The sequence below is a fragment of the Cervus canadensis genome, chromosome 17 (genome assembly GCF_019320065.1).
Source record: "Cervus canadensis isolate Bull #8, Minnesota chromosome 17, ASM1932006v1, whole genome shotgun sequence".
In the NCBI taxonomy this organism is placed as follows: Eukaryota; Metazoa; Chordata; class Mammalia; order Artiodactyla; family Cervidae; genus Cervus; species Cervus canadensis.
Window position 1 is genome coordinate 32,213,062 of NC_057402.1, and position 21,232 is coordinate 32,234,293.

The window sequence follows — 21,232 nt, forward strand, 5'->3', positions numbered from 1 at the left end:
GATGAAAGTGAAAGAGCAGAGTAAAAAAGCTGGCTGAAAACTCAACCTTCAAAAAACTAAGAAGATGGCATCTGGTCCCATCACTTCATTGCAAATAGATGCAAAAACAATGGAAACAGGGACAGATTTTATTTTCTTGGGCTCCAATGTCACTGCAGATGTGACTGCAGCCATGAAGTTAAAAGACACTTTCTCCTTAGAAGAAAAGCTATGACAAACTTAGACAGCATATTAAAAAGCAGAAACATTACTTTGCCAACAAACATCCATATAGTCAAAGCTGTGGTTTTTCTGGTAGTCATGTATGGATGTGAGAGTTGTACCATAAAGAAAGCGGAGTGCTGAAGAAGTGAAGCTTTTGAACTGTGGTGTTGGAGAAGACTCTTGAGAGTCCCTTGGACTCCAAGGAAATCCACCCAGTCAATCCTAAAGGAAATCAATCCTGAATATTCATTGGAAGGACTGATGTTGAAGCTGAGACTCTAATACCTTGGCCACCTGATGCGAAGAGCTGATTCATTAAAAAGGATCCTGATGCCGGGAAAGATTGAAGGCAGGAGAAAGGGACGACAGAAGATGAGATGGTTGGATGGCATCACCACCTCAATGGACATGAGTTTGAGCAAGCTCCAGGAGATGGTGAAGGACAGGGAAGCCTGGCATGGTGATGTCCATGGTGTCACAAAGAGTCAGACAAGACTAATTGAACAATAGCAACAACATTCTAACTAGTGTGAAGTGGTTTTGTGGTTTTGATTGGCAGTTACCCTTCTTTTCTTTTGAAGTGTTTCTTATATTTATCATTTCCTTTTCATTTCTACTGTCACTGCTTTTATTAACTAAATGCCGTTTTAACCCTTTTCCCAACTTCATTCTTTTGTACTCAATAGCCCTATGGTAAGTTCCTAAAATACTACTCTAAGCACATCCCTGTTGTATAAAATCTTCAATGACTCTCCATTATCTGCCTGGTCCTAAGACTATCCACTCTAGAACTGGAAATACTCTTTAACACTCAAGTTATCAAGATTTTTTAGTTTTATAAAAGACCCTATTGATTTTAACCACTTAGGGTGACTGGGGAATTCTTAAAATTGTAGTAAGTAAGAAAAATAGTAGTAGGAAGAGAGTGTGACCCAGATTTATTGGAATGGTGGCTTTACAATGGTATAATAAGTGATAGTAAGAAAACCAAAGAAAGAATTTCAGAGAAGAAGGCAGTATCTCCATTCATGGTCTTTAAAAATCCTCCATTAGGTCAGATCTTAGTATTTATCTTTTTGTTGTCCCCAGTGCATATGGGCTTATTCATCTGTTAATGTTTTCTACTACCTAAACCAAAAGCAACTTGTATCAATTTATATACATGCAAACAAAACTGGAAGCCATTTTGCAAAGTGACTCCTGGAAATTTATTCATTGGTCAATCCAGTCATATGACTATGAAATAAAATTACTCACAAACTTGTCTGCAATCAAGAAGAGGTGGTAAAATCAGCTACTTAAACTTCAGTGAGAAGAAAACACTAGGATTACTAATGTTCCTTGCAGGATCAGTTGGAATCACAGATAGCCATGGAAGAGAAAATGCAATTCGGAGAGAAATGTACTTATGTTTTTTAGGCTGAGCCAACTCCTCAGGTTTCTTTGTACTTCATTTTCCAGGGCATTTTTTCATTTCAGTATTAATTTTTATGGTAAAAATCAGAATGAACATGCCATTCTAGGTACTCAGAACACAGATGCCAAGCTTCTCCATATGTGTTTATGTGTATGCATTAAGTGTTCAAGGTTGGCCTATGGAAAGTCAGCAAAAGGAAAAGAATTCACAGAAACTAAATTGGTCAATGTGTAACTAGGTAGCTTCATTTAAGGACAAGAAGCCAAATAGATCAAGAAATACCCCCGATTCTATCAGAATAGAAGAGTTATCTTTTCTGAAATACAGGCATAACTTATTTTATTGTTTCATTTCATTGTACTCCCCAGATACTGAATTTTTCGCAAGTTGAAAATTCATGGCAAGCTTGCATTGAACAAGCCTATCAGCACCTGTATCCAACAGCATTTACTCATTTTGTGTCTCCATTTCACATTTTGGTAATTATGACAGTATTTCAAATTTTTTTCCTTATTATGGTATTACTGTGGTAGTCTGTGATCAGTGATCTTTGATGTTACTGTTGTGAAACGATTATGACTTGCTGAAGACTCAGATGACTCATTTTTAGCAATAAAGTATTTTTTATTTAAGGTATATACATTGGTTTTTGGGTGTAATGCTATTGCACACTTAATAAACTATAGTATAGTATAAACATAAGTTTTACATGCCCTGGGAAATAAAAAAAATCATATGAATTGCTTTATTGAGGTAGGTGATCTAGAACAAAACCAGTTTCTCTGGGGAATGCCTATAGTGCTACTTTATTGAGTTTTTCTAGATATGGAGTCAACTATAGTATCTAAACCATTTTACATTTTTAAGCAGTGGTCTATTCTTAGATACATTTAATATAATATTAATTCAGTATTTTTAGTTTGTATGCCTTGGTTTGGAGTTTCATTTTTATAACAGTCCTCACATTTTCTGTCTAAACAAAAATTCATGCTGTATCACTCTATATCAATTATTGATAAGAGGTGAATTACATGGGAGAACAACATTCACTGCGAAGTCTAATGCTTGTAACAGTCACTTTCAGGATGTCAGTATTTCAAATAAAATGTGCTACTTTTAAATATTAAAATACCAGTATATATATCACCAAAAAATCAGAATTTTTTCCTTTTGTTGTTTAATACTTCACTAGTTAAGATAATGCTTACTACCCCAACAAATAAAGCCTGAGTCTTAGTGACTGAATTCAACAGAAGTTTATTTCTTAATCAAGAAAAGTCCACTTGACAGAGTGTCTTCTAAGGCCAATCCAGTCCTTGATATCAAGCTTGTTGGGTAGAAGAGAGCCTGGAGAAAGCACACCTGCTTCTTGAATGTCCTTCCCTGGGATTAACACAGAGCAGTGAGCATTAGTCCCGTGCTTCCATTGGGTTTCAAGGGATCTGGAAAATGCAGTCCCTGTCCTGGCAGCTGCTGCCCAGCAACAATGCTACAGCATGAAATAGGATCAGAGATCTTTGGTATCCAGTTAGCTATTTCTGCCACAAATACCCTTATTTATGTGTTTAAGCAAAATTTGAAAACTCAGTTATTTACAGCTTAAAATCAAGATCAGTGACTCACTGTAACTGTGTAAATGGATACACATTTGCATAGATTGCAAGTTTAGACAGATATATATCTGTATAGCTGCATTACTAAAAGTTTGTTTTAGAAAAATACTTTTCCTGAATTTGAAGTCTTCCAAAACTAGTATGGAAATTGATATCAGTTATTCTGCAATAGAAGTTCCATCTACATGAGATAAAATTGAAGAAAATAAAGAAATCTAATTTTTAAAATATGTACAATCCATTATAAGTTTAAAAATATTTTTCAATAAATAGTTCATTCAGGTTCTAAAGTAAGTATAGTGAAGAAAGTTTTGCGTTAGTTGCTCAGTTGTGTCCGATTCTTTGTGAGCCAGTGGGCTGTAGCTCGCTCGTCTCATCTCTCCATGGAATTCTCCAGGCAAGAATACTGGAGTGGGTAGCATTCCCTTATCTAGGGAATTCCGTATCGAACCTAGGTCTCCTGCATTGCAGGCAGATTCTTTATCATTTGAGCCACCAGGGAAACCCCTGAACTCTAAATAGGCACATGCATGAGACAAAAAAAGAGTTGGGCCAAAAAAATTGAGTCAAAAGAAAATATTTGAAACTAGAGAAAGGGTTGAGAAATTATGGCCAAAATTATAGGAGGAGTCTGGCCTATAGACTATAATGCAAATAAAGTTCTTGGAAAAAAGCCATGCCTATTTACTTACATATTGCCTATGGTTGCCTAGCAGAGTTAAGTAGTATTCCCTGCAAAGTTGAAAGCATATTCTATCTAGCCCTTAATAGAAGAATTTTACTGCTCTCTGTACTACATAAATAATTGTCTCTTCACCTTTCTACCAACTCATGTAAAGTCAGGAACAGGTTTATCAGTAGCTAGAAAAATTTGCACAAAAATACTTTTAATTGAACAATGACATTTGACACACTTTGTTTTTAATCTTACCTGTTAAAAAATCGCATATTATTTTATTTTCAGTTTTAATGACTGATTAAATTCCCTTCATTTTAGATAATAATTATCATATTATTAGGGGCTTCCCTGGTGGCTCAGCGGTAAAGAATCCACCTGCTGTGCTGGAGACCTGGGTTCAATCCCTGGGTCAGGAAGACCCCCTGGAGAAGGAAATGGCAACCCACTCCAGTATTCTTGCCTGTGAAATCTCATGGACAGAGGAGCCTGGCGAGCTACAGTTCATGGAGTCACAAAAAGTCGGAAACAACTAAGCAACTAAACCACCACCACCACTAGTCAGGTACCTTAGAGGGTAGGTTTCAGTTTTTATCATATTATTTGGATAGTGTATTGTCTTATCTGCTAATGATTTGTATTAGAAAGATAATATACTTTAATATATTATAAATTTATGTTTTATTTTAAATGTGTAATATATTTATCCATTTTGTATTTAAATTGTATTAGATGTATGGGTAGATAAAATATGTATAAATTCTAGTCAGTACATTCTCATTAAGCCTCAGTATTTCAATCACTGGGAAACTCCCACTCTTCTATTGATATGGGTGTTCAAGTTAAAGGAAGAGTTAAACAAGCTATACTTTGAAATCACCTATCCATTCATGTACTGAGTCTCTGACAAACATAGAAACCTCCTTTTAAGAAACTTCTGGAAAATCAGTGGGAACTGAATGAACGAAGAGTCTCTAAAGTCTATGGATAGAAACTCGAATAGAATTGTCACTTTCCTTCTCAGAGGTGGATATGAGAAAAGCTGATCAGTGGTGGATGTTACTCAATGACTACAGGGACAGTTGGAAGTTCAGATTCAGATTTTAATTAGCTAAATCACCTTGGAAAGATGTTTCAACTCCTCTGAACTTTCATTGATTCAACTCTTGAAGGAGGAACAGACTAGTGGTTTCTCATATACTTTAATATGAGTTTGTATATTTCAGGGCATGCTTGCTCTTATAGATAGATAACATAGATGATAGAGAGACAGATACATAGATACATCTTCCTTCATAACAGATGACTGAGAAAAGGTGATCAGTAGTGAGTGTTATTCATTATTGCTATAGGAAGAAGTAGGAAGAGAAATGTAGAAGTAGAAAGAGAAAAGGCTGGGCTTTAGGTTTCCAGAGTACAAATTCTGACTTTGATTTTATGTTTAAATAAATTAGGGGGGAGGGGGGGGAGAGAGAGAGAGAGAGAGAGAGAGAGAGCACCTTAGAAACCCTTTCCACTCCACAATCTTATAGAACATAAAATATAAATCGAATGATTGAAGTGGAGGATGAGAGGCCTTGGTGCCCATTTTCTAGTCCATCCATTTTTTTCTATTGCTTTTAAGACTCTTTTTAGGAATCTCTAATGGAAAGCAACATTTGAAAATGACTTTCAAAAATAATATCTAACCTTTTACCTTCTACATTGTTTAAAGTCCCTCTTTGTTAGTGAAGCATTTCTTGACCCTTTTATTCTTTTCCATCTTCTACCTTGTCTTCCAGTTTCTGCAGTACTTCTTCTGTTTAACTCTTTCATGCCCTGCATTTTGAAAGCTTGTCTATGATTATATTGATTTCTTGAATTTTTATTTACTTTATTTTTTTAACACAAAAAACCATTTTGTATTGGGGTATGGTTGATTAGCAATGTTGTGATAGTTTCAGTTGAACAGTGAAGGGACTCAGCCATACATATACAGGTATACATTCTCCCCCACCCCTTCCCATTCAGGCTGGCACATAACATTGAGCAGAGTTCCATGTGCTATGCAATAGGTTTTTGTTGGTTATCCATTTTAAATATAGCACTGTGGATGTGACCTTCCCAAAGTCCTTAACTGCCCCATTCCCCTGGAAATCATGAGTTTGTTTTCTAAGCCTGAGTCACTTTCTGTTTTGTTAAATACGTTCATTTGTATTATTTCTTTTTAGATTCCACATATAAGGGATGTCATATGAGATTTCTCCTTCTTTGTCTGACTTACTTCACTCTGTAGTCCATCCATGTTGCTGCAAATGGCCTTATTTCATTCTTTTTAATGGCTGAATAATATTCCATTTTATATATATATACACACACACCACATCTTCTTTATCCATTCCTCTGTCGATGGATTTCACTTTTCATATTACATTTTACTTTAGTCAGAAAAATGTAAAAATGGAGCTGGCTAATCAGATTGTTTAATACCATGGTACTCTGTACCATTTGCCTCTTGCCTGTTTTTTTCATTATTTTTTTGTGTAGTTATAAGGCTTATGAGAATCTTTAATAGTATCCATTGCAGTCAGGCAAATAAAATTCTTGCATCCTGCTACTGTAAAGAATTCTGATAATTATCACTCATTCCTGAAAAATGAATTACCCAAAATGGAGTATTCTAGATCTTGAAATTGTAATTTTGCATTACAATAGGATTGTGCTGGAAATGCACTCTAAGCTGACTGTTCAACTAGCATACTGTGTAGCTAAAAATATTTCCTATTTGGATATTTGAAAGAAATTAACAAGGTCACTAAATATAATGGCTACTCAAAATTTGGAAACAGAAACAAATGGGCATGCATGTGTGTGTGTGTGTTGAAATGATAAATCATATTTATGTCAGAGAAGATAAGTGAACTTCAATCTCAAGATGAACCCAGCTAAGTTACTTAGATACCGTGAAAGGTCTACTAAGCTATCCTGAGTCTTATTTGTACATTACTGTCAGGTAAAGCAAAGAAGAACATATTTCAGCATTCAGAATCCCTCTAGTGACTAAATTGCTTATCTGTAGCCATTTTTCAAAAGCCATAAAATCACTTGACATATTAAAAACAAAATGCTCCATTTTGGTAGTCTGGAAATATTTACAGGGACCTAAAAGTTAAACTGTTGTCTTTATAGAAGCTTCTTATTGATGCATATTCAATAGTGCAGTACTCTGCATTTTTATTTCAGTGATGAAGATACATGATCCATCCATAGCATCTTACTAGTTGTTCCTTAGAATGATAGCCTTTATTTATAAGATAAGTGATGGTGAAGAGAGCTATCATCATTGACTAGAGAATAGGATAAAGCCACCAGGCCCTATGGTGATAAAATGAACCTTGGCTACTTTTAAAAAATTCTTGTAGTAAGAGTTTTATATTTCTGGCTATGGTGAATTAATTTGTAAAGACTAGCCTTTCTTCCTATAAGAATAAGTAAGACTGGATAAGATGAAGAGAAGTCCATTTGAATGCACTGGAAATAATACAAAGTCAGCAAGGACTAGAGAGGCTGAGATCTTAGAGAAATACTGGAGAGAATGGAATAACAGAGAGGGGAGCTTAATATTCAGATTTGCTTTTTCCTCCTCAGTGTTTATTCACTCATGGAAGTGGCCAAGAAAAAGCTAAGAAAAACTTTATTCAGTGTCCTAGAGCTTGGGAGACAAAAATTGGAGTTAGGGACTGTCAAAGCCAGATGCCTGGGCTTTGAGTTGGGATTTCTAAAGGTACATTTTGTGACAGTGTGAGTGAGAGAGCCGTGGAATATCTTATGAGAAAGAGCAAATCACAAAATTGATCAGCCTTCGTGAAACTGAAACCTAGCTTTAATCAGCTCAGTCACAGATTGGATTAATACGTTTTCCTCACAGGCTAAAATTGTCAAAAATAAAAACAAAAACTATTAAATCCTTGATAGAAGAGGACAGAATCTTTCAGACTCTCAAAATACCTCATGGTTTTCACACACAGTGATTATTATTTAGTCAAAAGTTACCATACACAGCAAAAAACATTGCCAAATGGCAAAAAATTATGGGAATGTAAGTGACAGTAGGAAGACACCCATGAGAGATACAGATTTTGCAGTTATTAAACACAGACTTTAAATAACCATGATAAATATGTCCAAGAATACAGATGACAAGATGGGGAATCTATTAAAAAGAATCAAATGAAAGTTATAGAATTGAAAATTACAATAATCATAACTAAGAACTCAATATATGGATATAATAGAAGATTCAATAAATCTCTTCTTGTCTATTTTTCTATCTTCCACCACTAGCAATATAAGCAGTTTATAGAATGTCAGTTTTTTGAGAACTGAGATTTTCTTTGTTTTTCTGCAGCATCTTTAACAATACCTAAAGTCTGATGGATATTCAACAGATATTTTTTAAATGAAGGAATTAATGATGGCTTCAGTGTGTGTGTGTGAGTGTGTGTGTCTGTGTGTGTGTGTCTGTGTTGTTAGTTGCTCAGTCATGTCTGACTCCTTGAGACTCCATGGACTGTAACCCACCGGGCTCCTCTGTCCATGGAATTCTCCAGGGAAGAATACTGGAATGGGTAGCCATTCTCTTCTCCAGGGGATTTTCCTGACCCAAGGATCAAACCCAGGTCTCCTGCGTTGCAAGCATATTCTTTTCCATCTGAGCCACCAGGGAAGCTTGGTAAGAGGCAAATAAAGTGGCCTACCCTTTTTTTAAGGCCAGAGTTGTAAGCAAGGAGATGAGAAAGGAAAGACATAGGCAGAAATATTTGTTGGCAGAAGGGCAGCAAAAGATGAAGATAGGAAAGAGCTGCAGATTCATAGACAAGCCTTCACTCAATTTGTTCTCTTATTTGCCACCCTCTAATTCTCTCAACTCCCCCATGATAATGAGACTTTGTTTGGGTATAGAGAAAAATAGTTAAAGACCACCTGTGATTATGCACCTAGTATGCAATCATGGGCTGCCCGGAAGAAACAGTGAGTTACTAAGTTGGTTCAAACCTCAATAGGAGAAGATATTAATAGAACCAGTAAATGTCCAGATAAAACTTTCCTCATTCAGATGGTGCTTTTCTCTGACCCTCTCATAGAGGAGTTGCAGGGAAATCCTTAGAATCCTCTACAGCCCAGGGGAACAGGGTTTACATGAACTGCTTTTGTTTCAAAGGACACAAGAGGTCTCAACTTAGGTAGCAGTTTGTAATACTTGTGGTTTCAAAATTAGATGGTAATTAAAAGGAGCCGTAATAATTGGAAAAGAAGGCAGGGGTTAAAAAAGGTGAAGAACACAGGCAGGAACCAAGTATTCCAGGTAGTTTATAGGCAATGGTTCTAACTTCAGATCCTTCTATTATGGCTTCTCTAAATATCTTCAAATTAACAGTAAGAGGGAAAGAAAAGGATTAGCTTTAGCTATAAAGTAGTTAGACTATAGGAAATGTTGAAAGCAAAAAAATAAAAGGCTAAAGTTAAATATCTCCAAAGAGCTTTTCCTATCTCTGTAGCACACACAATTTTCTGGGAACTTTCCCCATTGATGTATAGAGATTATTGTTAGATGAGCTCACCAGTCTAGCCTGCCGTCTGGTTTCTTTGCTTTGATTTTCAGTTCAGTGTTAGTGGTGTCTCTGTGAGGCTGGTGCAAGACATCTACTGTGGACCTTAGCTAGGTCAAAATGGAAGAGTCTGAATGGGTGCAGTTGAATAACAAATCCAGGCCCAGTTGAAGGAGAGATGTTGGGGGCCATGGCCAGGAAGCCATTCCTAGAAGAGCCAAGAAGACACACCAGATTCCCAGCAATCAAATACATGAGGCCCCCTCCCCTTGGCGATCTGGGGTGAAGGCTGATTGGAACAAAAGCTGGTCAGGGGCAGGCACTCGGGTCATACAAGGGCAGTTTACATGTTCTCTTTAATTTATAGGGACTAGCATTCTTTGTTAAGGTCTAAGAATGGCCTCTTCATACTCTGCTTAAAGGGGCAACTTGCCCATTCACTGTATCTTTTGAAATACAAAAGTCATATTGGGTAGTTGGATCTTCTTTCAACCAGTCCCATTCTCCAAAGCAATATAGAGCAATTAAAAGAACACTGGAGGTGTGTGAAAATATTAATGCTTTCCAGAGTTTGACTGATTATTTGCGCTTAGCTTATCTGTGCTTTTGCACAGTCCCAGTTATTAAGAGGTGTTGTTTTAATAGCTGAGAAGAAGGCTCTCTTCATTGAAACATGGCAAAGAAGGAGAGAGAAGTTATAATGACAGTGGCTCGAAGGATTCTGGACAACTCTCTGTTAAAATTATGCAAAAGAATACACATACAATGCATATATATAAACTCATACACACAGTGAAATACAAATGATTCTACTGGAGCCCATTAGCTATTTATTTTATTCCTTTAAATCAGTGCCTTGCAATCCAGTAACACACTAGGAAACTAGGTAAGGGGGCTGTTTTTGTCACTCAGTATGTCATGGTATAATTTTACCTATCATTATTTCAGCTGAAGGTGGCATTTAGGAGTTCATTAGCGATTAATAGAGCCCGCCATTGCTCAGAGATGATCTCAGATATTTAAGGAAAGCATTTAGTTTAGATTGACAGTTTTTCTACTCTTAGGATGTCTCTAAAACAAACAAACTAAAAAGTTATGGTGAATTCTATTAAGAAAAGTGTATTTCATGTAAATTTGCCATAAGCTGAAAGCCTTCATGACAATGAAACATAGCTTTCTCTCTCTCTCCCAGCAAGCTTCATTTCCCTATCAAAAGAGAGCAGTGCTTGCAAGGTCTGAGTAGAAGACTCCTACCATTTTTCAGCACCGTCACTCTCTTTTTATGTTTTGTTCATAATGGCAACTGTCTGGCTTGATACATTGGTTCTGATGCTTTCACCTGCTTGTTGTCATTCAGGTGCTAAACGAGGAGGATGAATATGTATAATTCTTTCAAGAGCGCATTAGAATGACCCATCTTGGCATATTTTATGACATATCCCACCAGACCCTGATTATTTTGTGAAGTTGGCATTCCAGTTATACTGGTTGGCTTTAATAGCTTTTGCCAACTTCCTCTGAGCATATGATTAATCAGTACAATAAAATGAGACACTCTAAAATGCAGGATTGATGCATGGGTAAGGATTTTAAAACTTTCATTCCTTTATCAGTCATTTGAGACAGTTTTAGTGGCTCGTTACGGGAAAGTATTTTAGGAAATCTTCCCCTATTTGATCACTGTTGCCAGTATTGTATAGCCTCTCTGGGGAGAAACGAATCTTTTGATTTTGATTGAGTCTCTTTCTTCCAGAATGAGGATGAAGTATTTTCTTCTTTGGAGCAGTGTCAGGTACCTTTGATAGGTAATAGAAACCAATAGCAGCTGGGGAAACTTAGGCCAAATTACTTTAAATGGCCTCCTGAGAAGGAAGTGTGGGCTTAAAATTGGAAAAGCCTCCTCTATATATGCCTGTTGCAGGGTACCAGGAAAAACACACTTAAAGTTGGAAACTTGCAATTGCTTTCATTAATTCATTTATTTCATAAATTCTTAGTGAGCTCTGCATGTCAGGGACTAGGATAGAAATGATGATGTCAATAGTGAGTCCCTGTCCTTAAAATACTCATAGTTCAGTTGCAGAGAAAGATGAATATATGGAATCTTTCTGAGTTTAATGGGTGGAAGGAAAGTGTTCATAGAAATCAACTGGTAATCATTCAAGCCTTAGAAGGGCACTTTCAGTAAATGCCTTAGCAAAGATCATGGCTTTGTATCGATGACTTCAAGAATCAACAAATGCAAACCAGATCAGTTAATATAGAAAGAAAAAAAAAAGCATATACTACAGAAAAGAAGAGTCAGGTTGGACTCTTATTCTCTTAGTCACATCATTTAAAATTTATGGTCATTTCCTTACTGTGAAGGTTTGGAGTTTCATTTAAGGATACACTATATATCTTTCAAATTTAGTTTTCTTTAAGTATGTCTATTGGAGTCTATACACTTTTCTTTCAGATTGTTAAGCCATCTTTAGAAAATTATTTTCGTCATCTTCATACAATGCCAAGTTAAAGAATCTTTTAGCTATTGTACGTACAATACTGGAACCTGGTGAACAACTTTAACTAGTAAGATCAAAATTGTGGTTCCCAGTGGCACATTTGCAGAATCCTATCTCATCTGGCCAAATATTGCTAAGGCATGGACAGAACCACCATGGTTTTCCACTCCTAACAAGGTCTCTTCATGGGAGATAAATGAAAGAGGATTCACAGGAGTGCAGGGAAAGCTAGGAGAAGATTCAAAAATTTCTAAAGTTTTAGGACCATTTATCATATTTTGCTACTTCTCAGCAGAAGTAGCAATACTGATTCACCACAATGTGTGCTGTATGTCTCTTCCAAGATCTCTTTGTGTTCATCTTCATTCCTCCTATTGGCAACAGGAAGGAGTTGATGAAATTTGTCGCTCCCTTTATCTTCAATCTGTCCACAGAATCACCCCCAGTAAGCCTACTATCTTAGTAAAATCATGTTCGTAGGAAAGTTTCCTTTCATTCCAGTTCCTGTCCCTCTCCCTAACTGAATTTGGTCCTTAAATGCCCCATGGATATCCCTGCTTCTTACTTTTTTTTTTTAATCCCCAACCAAAACAACAAATGAGGACTGGATAGGATAAAACATGGGGGGTGGACAGTTACCTGCAAGTCATAGTCCCTCTGTGCTACCTCCCCTAACCCCAATGGATTTCATAGGATAATAAAAACACCAAGAGCAGCCTGTGAAGGAAAAACAAGTTATCAAAAGACAAATTTTACAAACAATAATAGTAGTTAGTGTTTAACACTTACTTGATGCCAGTTGCTGTTCTGTTTGCTTTAGAATATTATAGCACTGATCCTTAGCTTATTTAATTCACACATGTACTCCCGGTATGTAAAAGAGTTAAGATTTAGGCCTGGGTAGTCTGAACCTAAAGCCATGTCGTTATACCTGGAGAGCAAGTTTTTTTCATCCTACTATCTACTTTCTCAAGCAACTCAAGGAGGGGGTGCAGAGTGGCAGCTTTAGGATGAGGGGGTGCTTTTGTACCTCTTTCAGGGCTTTGAATTTGAATTGATTGATCATTTGATATTTATGAAGGAGTCAGTGCTGGTGAAAACAGGTTCTGTCTAGGAGATAGAAAGGGCTCTGTTTTCTTAGTGCTGTGTTGACTAGATTACAGAGTTAACTATCTAATTGCCAATTTTAGAAAAACCAAAAACTCTGTGACAGTTACGAAGTAGGTTGAAAATATGGAATAAGTCTGTGTGCATCTTCACCTTGCCTTCCAGATGCCACTGGATTTAGATGAGGAGCTCCTTGGAGACAGACTCACTCCCTGCTTGTCCAGGACCAGTTTATCAACACAAAATTAATTTTCTCTACACCTGTTCATTTCATGGGGAGACTAAGAAGATAATCTCTGTAGACTTCCAAAGGTAAGATGCTGCTGAATGCTTGATTTTTTTTTCCACAAAAAGTAATAAATGGAGTGCCTGAAATTAATACACAGTGTTCAAAACAGAACCTTGGAGACACCTTTGATAAGCAGAGGCTGACTTAACTGAAAACAAATACATGGGGCTTCCAAAACTGAGAAACAAAAGCCGGGGTTTCTCTGCCCAGTTAAATAATTACATTTGGAAAGAGGCAACCACAAGTGGTAAATTTTTTTTCTTTAAATCTATAGGGAAAAGACGTCTGATACTATCCTCAGCTTTTTGGTCTTTTGAGTTCATTTTCCAAATCTATACAATAAGACAGTGAGAATACAGTAGAAAAATGTGTCCAGGAAGGAAATAAGTGCATTGGGGAATTGAATGAAAATGATAAAAATCACTCACATTTCATTGTAATAATTAAATATGAAGTGGAGTGGAGAGTGGCAGATGAATTCTAATAGTAATTGAATTGGCACTTAAGAGTTATCTTATCTGCATTGCCACAATTCAAAAGTTCCACAGTTGTTTTCTCTCAGTCCGGATTATACTCATTACGCCTCTCCTCCATCCTGATGTTGACCGAAGTAGTTAGTATGTGTGGAGAGGCGCCCAGCTCTCCTGAAGGGGTCTGGTCAGTACTAACTCCACATCCTCCTTGAAAATGCCATCCGCTTCTTGCGTACACCGCCATGGGGGACCCTTCCCTCCCGCTTTTGGAAAAAAGAACATATGTTTCTATTTGATGCGATAGATGGTCAGGAAGAAGGGGCAGGCCCGGAAGTGCGTCAGCGTCCACTTCCGGGATGCGCTCGGTTGCCGCCTTCTAGCAAGTTTGTCTTGGTTTCTGTGTTTGAGAAAATCTTGAACTTTGCTTCGTGTCAACTCCATCTCCAAAAGTATCTGATTCTCTGAAAATAAGTTCTCTCTTTTTTGTGTATCTTCAGGGATCCCAACTAGTGCATGTTGTTCGTGCAAGATACTTGCTGATAACTTATCTGAACGTGAATGTTTGTGATAAAATTATTCTTCATTTAATATTATTTTAGTATGCAATATATTCATTTCATGGAGAGGAGAACATTGTTAACCCATGTTTTCCAGTCAGTTTAAATTATTCAGCCTCTGATCATCATCCTTTGTTTTGGTTGGGAAATATAATTAAAGATGATTCTGACTATATTGAAGTTCTTTCCAATTTGAATATATGGAGCAGTATTTATTTTGTTTTAGCAGTCTCTAGTTGGAAGGCTGTATTTGAGGAGTGGGAATTTTGCTTGCTAAAATCCTTTCTCTCTTACTGTTCTGCTTTAATAGCTACAGCAAAAAAAAAAAAAAAGGAGGTATTAACTACATTTAACCTAAGGCCTCTTCTTAGTATCTTCTGCTTCTGTTAGGCCCATACTGATTCTGTCCTTTATTGAGCACATCATTGCATGAAATATTCCCTTGGTATCTCTAATTTTCTTGAAGAGATCTCTAATCTTTCCCATTCTATTGCTTTCCTCTATTTCTTTGCATTGATCACTTAGGAAGGCTTTCTTATCTCTCCTTGCTATTCTTTGGAACTCTGCATTCAAATGGGTATATTTTCCCTTTTCTCCTTTGCTTTTCACTTCTCTTCTTTTCACAGCTATTTGTAAGGCCAACTCAGACATCCATTTTGCCTTTTTGCATTTGTTTTTCTTGGGAGCGGTCTTGATCACTGCCTGCTTTACAATGATAGGAACCTCCACCCGTAGTTCTTCAGGCACTCTGTCTTTGCCAGTGGACCACGTTTTGTCAGAATGCTCCAACATGACCCACTGTCTTGGGTTGCCCTACACAGCATGGCTTATAGTTTCACTGAATTAGACAAGGCTGTGGTCCATGTGATCAGTTTGATTCAGTTCAGTTCAGTTCAGTCACTCAGTCGTGTCTGACTCTTTGTGACCCAATGAACTGCAGCACTCCAGGCCTCCCTGTCCATCACCACTCCTGGAGTGTAACCAAAGCCATGTTTATTGAGTCGGTGATGCCATCCAACCACCTCATCCTCTGTCATCACCTTCGCCTCCTGCCCTCAATCTTTCCCAGCATCAGGGTCTTTTCCAGTGAGTCAGCTTTTCACATCAGGTGGCCAAAGTATTGGAGTTTCAGCTTCAGCATTCTTTCCTTCCAATGAACACCCAGGACTGATCTCCTTTAGGATGGATTCGTTGGATCTCCTTGCAGTCCAAGGGACTCTCAAGAGTCTTCTCCAACACCACAGTTCAAAAGCATCAGTTCTTCAGTGCTCAGCTTTCTTTAGAGTCCAACTCTCACGTCCATACATGAACACTGGAAAAACCATAGCCTTGACTAGACAGACCTTTGTTGACAGAGTAATGTCTCTGCTTTTTAATATGCTCTCTGGATTGGTCATAACTTTCCTTCCAAGGAGTATGTGTCTTTTAATTTCATGACTGCAATCACCATCCGCAGTGATTTTGGAGCCCCAAAAAATAAGTCAGCCACTGTTTCCACTGTTTCCCCATCTATTTGCCATGAATTAATGGGACCAAATGTTAGTTTTCTGAATGTTGAGCTTTAAGCCAACTTTTTCACTCTCCTGTTTCACCTTCATCAAGAGTCTCTTTAGTTCTTCACTTTCTGCCATAAGGGTGGTGTCATCTGCATATCTGAGGTTATTGATATTTTTCCCGGCAATCTTGATTCCAGCTTGTGCTTCCTCCAGCCCACCGTTTCTCATAATGTTCTCTGCATATAAGTTAAATAGCAGGGTGCAATATATAGCCTTGACCTTCTCCTTTTCCTATTTGGAACCAGTCTGTTGTTCCATGTCCAGTTCTAGCTGTTGCTTCCTGACCTGCATACTGGTTTCTCAAGAGGCAGATCAGGGGGTCTGGTATTCCCATCTCTTGAAGAATTTCCCACAGTTTATTGTGATCCACACAGTCAAAGGCTTTGGCATAGTCAATAAAGCAGAAATAGATGTTTTTTCTGGAACTCTCTTGCTTTTTTGATGATCCGGCAGATATTGGCAATTTGATCTCTTTTCCTCTGCCTTTTCTAAAACCAGCTTGAACATGTGGAAGTTCACGGTTCACGTATTGCTGAAGCCTGGCTTGGAGAATTTTGAGCATTACTTTACTAGCATGTGAGATGAGTGCAATTGTGTGGTAGTTTGAGCATTCTTTGGGATTGCCTTTCTTTGGGACTGGATGAAAACTGACCTTTTCCAGTCCTGTGGCCACTGCTGAGTTTTCCAAATTTGCTGGCATATTGAGTACAGCATTTTCACAGCATCATCTTTCAGGATTTGAAATAGCTCAACTTGAATTCCATCACCTCCACTAGCTTTGTTCATAATGATGCTTCCTAAGGCCCACTTGACTTCACATTCCAAGATGTCTGGCTCTAGGTGAGTATGAGTGATCATATCATCATGATTATCTGGGTCGTGAAGATCTTTTTTGTACAGTTCTTTCGTGTATTCTTGCCACCTCTTCTTAATAGCTTCTGCTTCTGTTAGGTCCATACCATTTCTGTCCTTTATTGAGCCCATCTTTGCATGAAATGTTCCCTTGGTATCTCTAATTTTCTTGAAGAGATCTCTAGTCTTTCTCATTCTATTTTTTTCCTCTGTTTCTTTGCACTGATAACTTAGGAAGGCTTTCTTATCTCTCCTTGCTATTCTTTGGAACTCTGCATTCAAATGGGTATATCTTTCCTTTTCTCCTTTGCTTTTCACTTCTCTTGTTCTCACAGCTATTTGTAAGGCCTCCTCAGACAGCCATTTTGCTCTTTTGCATTTCTTGTTCTTGGGGATGGTCTTGATCCCTGTCTCCTGTACAATGTCATGAACCTCTGTCCATAGTTCATCAGACACTCTGTCTTTCAGATCTAGTCCGTTAAATCTATTTCTCACTTCCCCTGTATAGTCATAAGGGATTTGATTTAGGTCAGTTTGATTAGTTTTCTGTGATTGTGGTTTTCATTCTCTCTGCCCTCTGATAAGGGATAAAGGTAGGAGGCTTAGAGGGGCTTCCTGATGGCAGAGACTGACTGAGCAGGGAAACTGGGTCTTGCTCTGATGGATGGGGCCATGCTCCCTAAACCTTTAATCCACTTTTCTGTTGATGGGTGGAGCCTTGTTTCCTCTCTGTTGTTTGACCTGAGGCCAGACTATGGTGGAGGTGATGAAGATAATGGCGAGCTCCTTCAGAAGGCCCCCTGCACACACTGCGGCACTCAGTGCCCCCGACCCTGCAGTGGGCCACCACCGACCCGCGCCTCCGCCGGGGACTCCTGGACACCCACAGGCCAATCTGGGCCAGTCCCCTGTGGGCTCCCTGCTCCTTTCTCTTGGGTCCTGGTCCAAGGTTCTGTTTGTGCCTCCAAGAGTCTGTTTCCCCCGTCTTGTGTAAGTTCTGGCAGCTCTATGGTGGAGTTAATGGTGACCTCCTCCAAGAGGGCTTATGCCATACCAGACCCCCTGACCTGCCTCCTCAGAAATCTATATGCAGGTCAAGAAGCAACAATTAAAAGTGGACATGGAACAGCAGACTGGTTCCAAATTGGGAAAGGAGAAGGTCAAGGCTGTATATTGTCACCCTGCTTATTTAACTATATGCAGAGTACATCATGAGAAACGGTGGGCTGGAGGAAGCACAAGCTGGAATCAAGATTGCTGGGAGAAATATCAATAACCTCAGATATGCAGATGACACCACCCTTATGGCAGAAAGTGAAGAAGAACTAAAGAGACTCTTGATGAAAGTGAAAGAGGAGAGTGAAAAAGTTGGCTTAAAACTCAACATTCAGAAAACCAAGATCATGGCAACCAGTCCCATCACTTCATGGCAAATAGATGGGGATGCAATGGTAACAGTGAGAGACTTTATTTTTCTGGGCTCCAAAATCACTGCAGATGGTAACTGCAGCCATGGAGTTAAAAACCTTGCTCCTTGTAAGGAAAGCTATGACCAACCTAGAAAGCATATTAAAAAGCAGAGACATTACTTTGCCAACAAAGTAATAGTTTTGTTGTCCATCTAGTAAAAGCTGTGATTTTTCCAGTAATCATGTGTGGATGTGAGAGTTGGACTATAAGGAAAGCTGAGCACTGAGGAATTGATGATTTTGAACTGTGGTGTTGCAGGAGACTCTAGACATTCCCTTGGACTGCATAGAAATCCAACCAGTCAATCCTAAAGGAAATCAGTCCTGAATATACATTGGAAGGACCGATGCTAAAGCTGAAACTCCAATACTTTGGCCACCTGATGTGAAGAACTGACTCATTGGAAAAGACCCTGATGCTGGGAAAGATTGAAGGCAGGAGGAAAAGGGAATGATAGAGAATGAGATGGTTTGATGGCATCACCAATTCAATGGACATGAGTTTGAGTAAACTCTGGGAGTTGATGATGGACAAGGAAGCCTGGCAAGCTGCAGTTCATGGGGTCACAAAGAGTTGGACAGGACTGAGGGACTGAACGTATTCTACTTAACCTAAGGCCAGTTAGTAAATTACCTGCTGGGGTTGGGTAGGTTGGGGTAGAGTGGGGTGGAAAGCACAGAGATAATAATAAGAAACACCATCCAGGGAACTGACCTATGCAGCCTCAGGGACCTTTTATCTATCTGTGTATAATATATGCATCACCTGAAATTACTCTTGTTCATTGAGGAAGTAATGTCATTGTCAAGCAGAAAGTGATTGATGAATACTTAATCCTTTGTGTCACAATTCTGAGGTTTCCTCTCATACAATAATTTCCTTTTGATGGTAGGAGATGTGATGTAATTTTCAACCAACAAAAGTGTAGCCTTGAATATTAATTATTAATATATTGTATCTCCAGCCATCCAGCCGGTGATCAAGTAATAGTAGGATAGGACATGGGAAGTGTTGGTAGAGGGGTATATTTTGTGAGGCCTCAGAGCATAAGAAATCACAGCAACTACTGGGGAAAAGAAGATAGACATGGATGTACTGGTTGATTTTTCTCAATATTAACTTTGTATCTATGTCACTGTTGCTGTGCTATGCTCAGACCTGTCTGACTCTTTGCGACCCCAAGAACTGTAGCCCACCAGGCTCCTGTGCCCATGGAATTTTCCAGACAAGTGTACTGTAGTGGGTTGCTATTTTCTACTCCAGAGGTTCTTCCAGACCCAGAGATTGCACCCTCTTTTCCTGCAGTGCTCGGCGGATTCTTTACCACTGCACCACTTGGGAAGCCCCATCTATATCACCGCAACTAGTTCACTCCAGAAGTCATTCTTTGCTCTTGTTATTTGACTCATAAATCGTTCTGTCTTGTCTATTATCCTTAGTTTCTGGCCAGACTGAGATTCAATCAAGAATAGATTTTCAGTCTCCATTGAGACCCCAAACTTGATTTTCACATTCTGATCCACCAAAATGTAGACCAGACTGAGAGACTATGCCTATACCCTGCCATTCAATAAAATGGATATTGGAGATAATAAGACTTTTTAGAATGAGGAACACTAATTTCAAGGTATAAATACTTTTTAATTTTTAAAATATTTCTTGGTATTTTAAAATGGTTCCAAAATAAGATATAAGATGCCAGTTTTGGCAATCTTTGATAGAAGGGCTAACCTGCCATAAAGTAAAAATATGATCCTGAATTACTTGATTAGACCATCTGTATTTATCAAATTCATTACTTACTAAATCTACCTTCTTGCCTAGACTTGATGGACAAGGCAGTAAGTGTACAGGCTTCAGAAAGAATGAAACTGTTAATGTTGTAACAGAATGAAAGATTTAACACCAAACAGTGTGATTAACTAATGGAACTGCATTGCAAATGGCAGTGCAATAGGAAAATCTTTGCAATATTGTGAGAAAAAAATTAAGATGATAAAATGAATTAAATTATACAAATGAGAAGGAAAAGTTGTAAGGAAGAAAACTTAAATTCTAGTGCAGGAAAATCAGCTTAGTGAAAATTGAAAATGCATGTAATAAAACTAATTCAGGCAGGATATTAATCTTGTGTAAAAAAGATAAAAGCATGTTAAAGCCTGATTGTAAAATATTAATGTGCTAAACCATCATAAAACTTCACATATGCCCTTTAGCGATAGTATTGTTCATGATGATAAAAACTTATTTGCAAATTCTTCTTTTATGAAGTCTGGAAACAGAAAATCTGAAAAACTACTGATGTAGACATCTACGGTGTGTAAAAGACAGGAAATGGTGAAGGTTAATGAGGTTCAGGGTAACTGGTCTCTTGACATTTAATTGTGTGACCATATCAAGGACCCTCTGCAGTCTGTGAGTGTGAGGATTCAATGTAAACAAGTAGAGTTTTCACCCTGATAAACTTGGGGTATTCTTAACTCTATTCCTGATATACTGATGGCCCAGAATGCTCTTGGAATTACATTTACCTTGGTTCACTATAAACTATAAGGCACCTACATCCCTAGACTTTATCTTTCCACTGAAGCTCTATTTATGGAAAGCAAAGAGAATATGTACCCATCCTTATTTTGCTTTTGTGTTATTTTATTACTGGTTTTAAATTGCAAGGCTGGATTTGCTGGAATTCTGTGATAGCTCAGGGCATTGTTTTTGTGTAATAGAGACAGCATTATATAGCAGGAAGAACTGAACTAGATGGTAAAATTGAACTAGATGGTGAAATATACCACTTACAATAGGATATTGATTAGTTTATCAAACTTCTCTGGGTCATACATGCTTCATAAGAAAAACACATAAACACACAAATAGGAATAATAAGTAATAATTGAAGTCGCTCAGTTGTGTCTGACTCTTTGTG

General features: G+C 38.0%; 1 long non-coding RNA gene across 2 annotated transcripts in view; it reads left to right on the top strand.

Annotated features, from left to right (window-relative positions):
* The window catches only part of LOC122455197, a 207,242-nt gene that overhangs the window by 135,150 nt on the left and 50,860 nt on the right, over positions 1–21,232 (top strand). For both annotated transcript variants that reach the window (XR_006273611.1, XR_006273610.1), the window contains exon 3: positions 13,275–13,421. This is a non-coding gene — a long non-coding RNA (uncharacterized LOC122455197). The remainder of the gene's footprint in view (positions 1–13,274; positions 13,422–21,232) is intronic.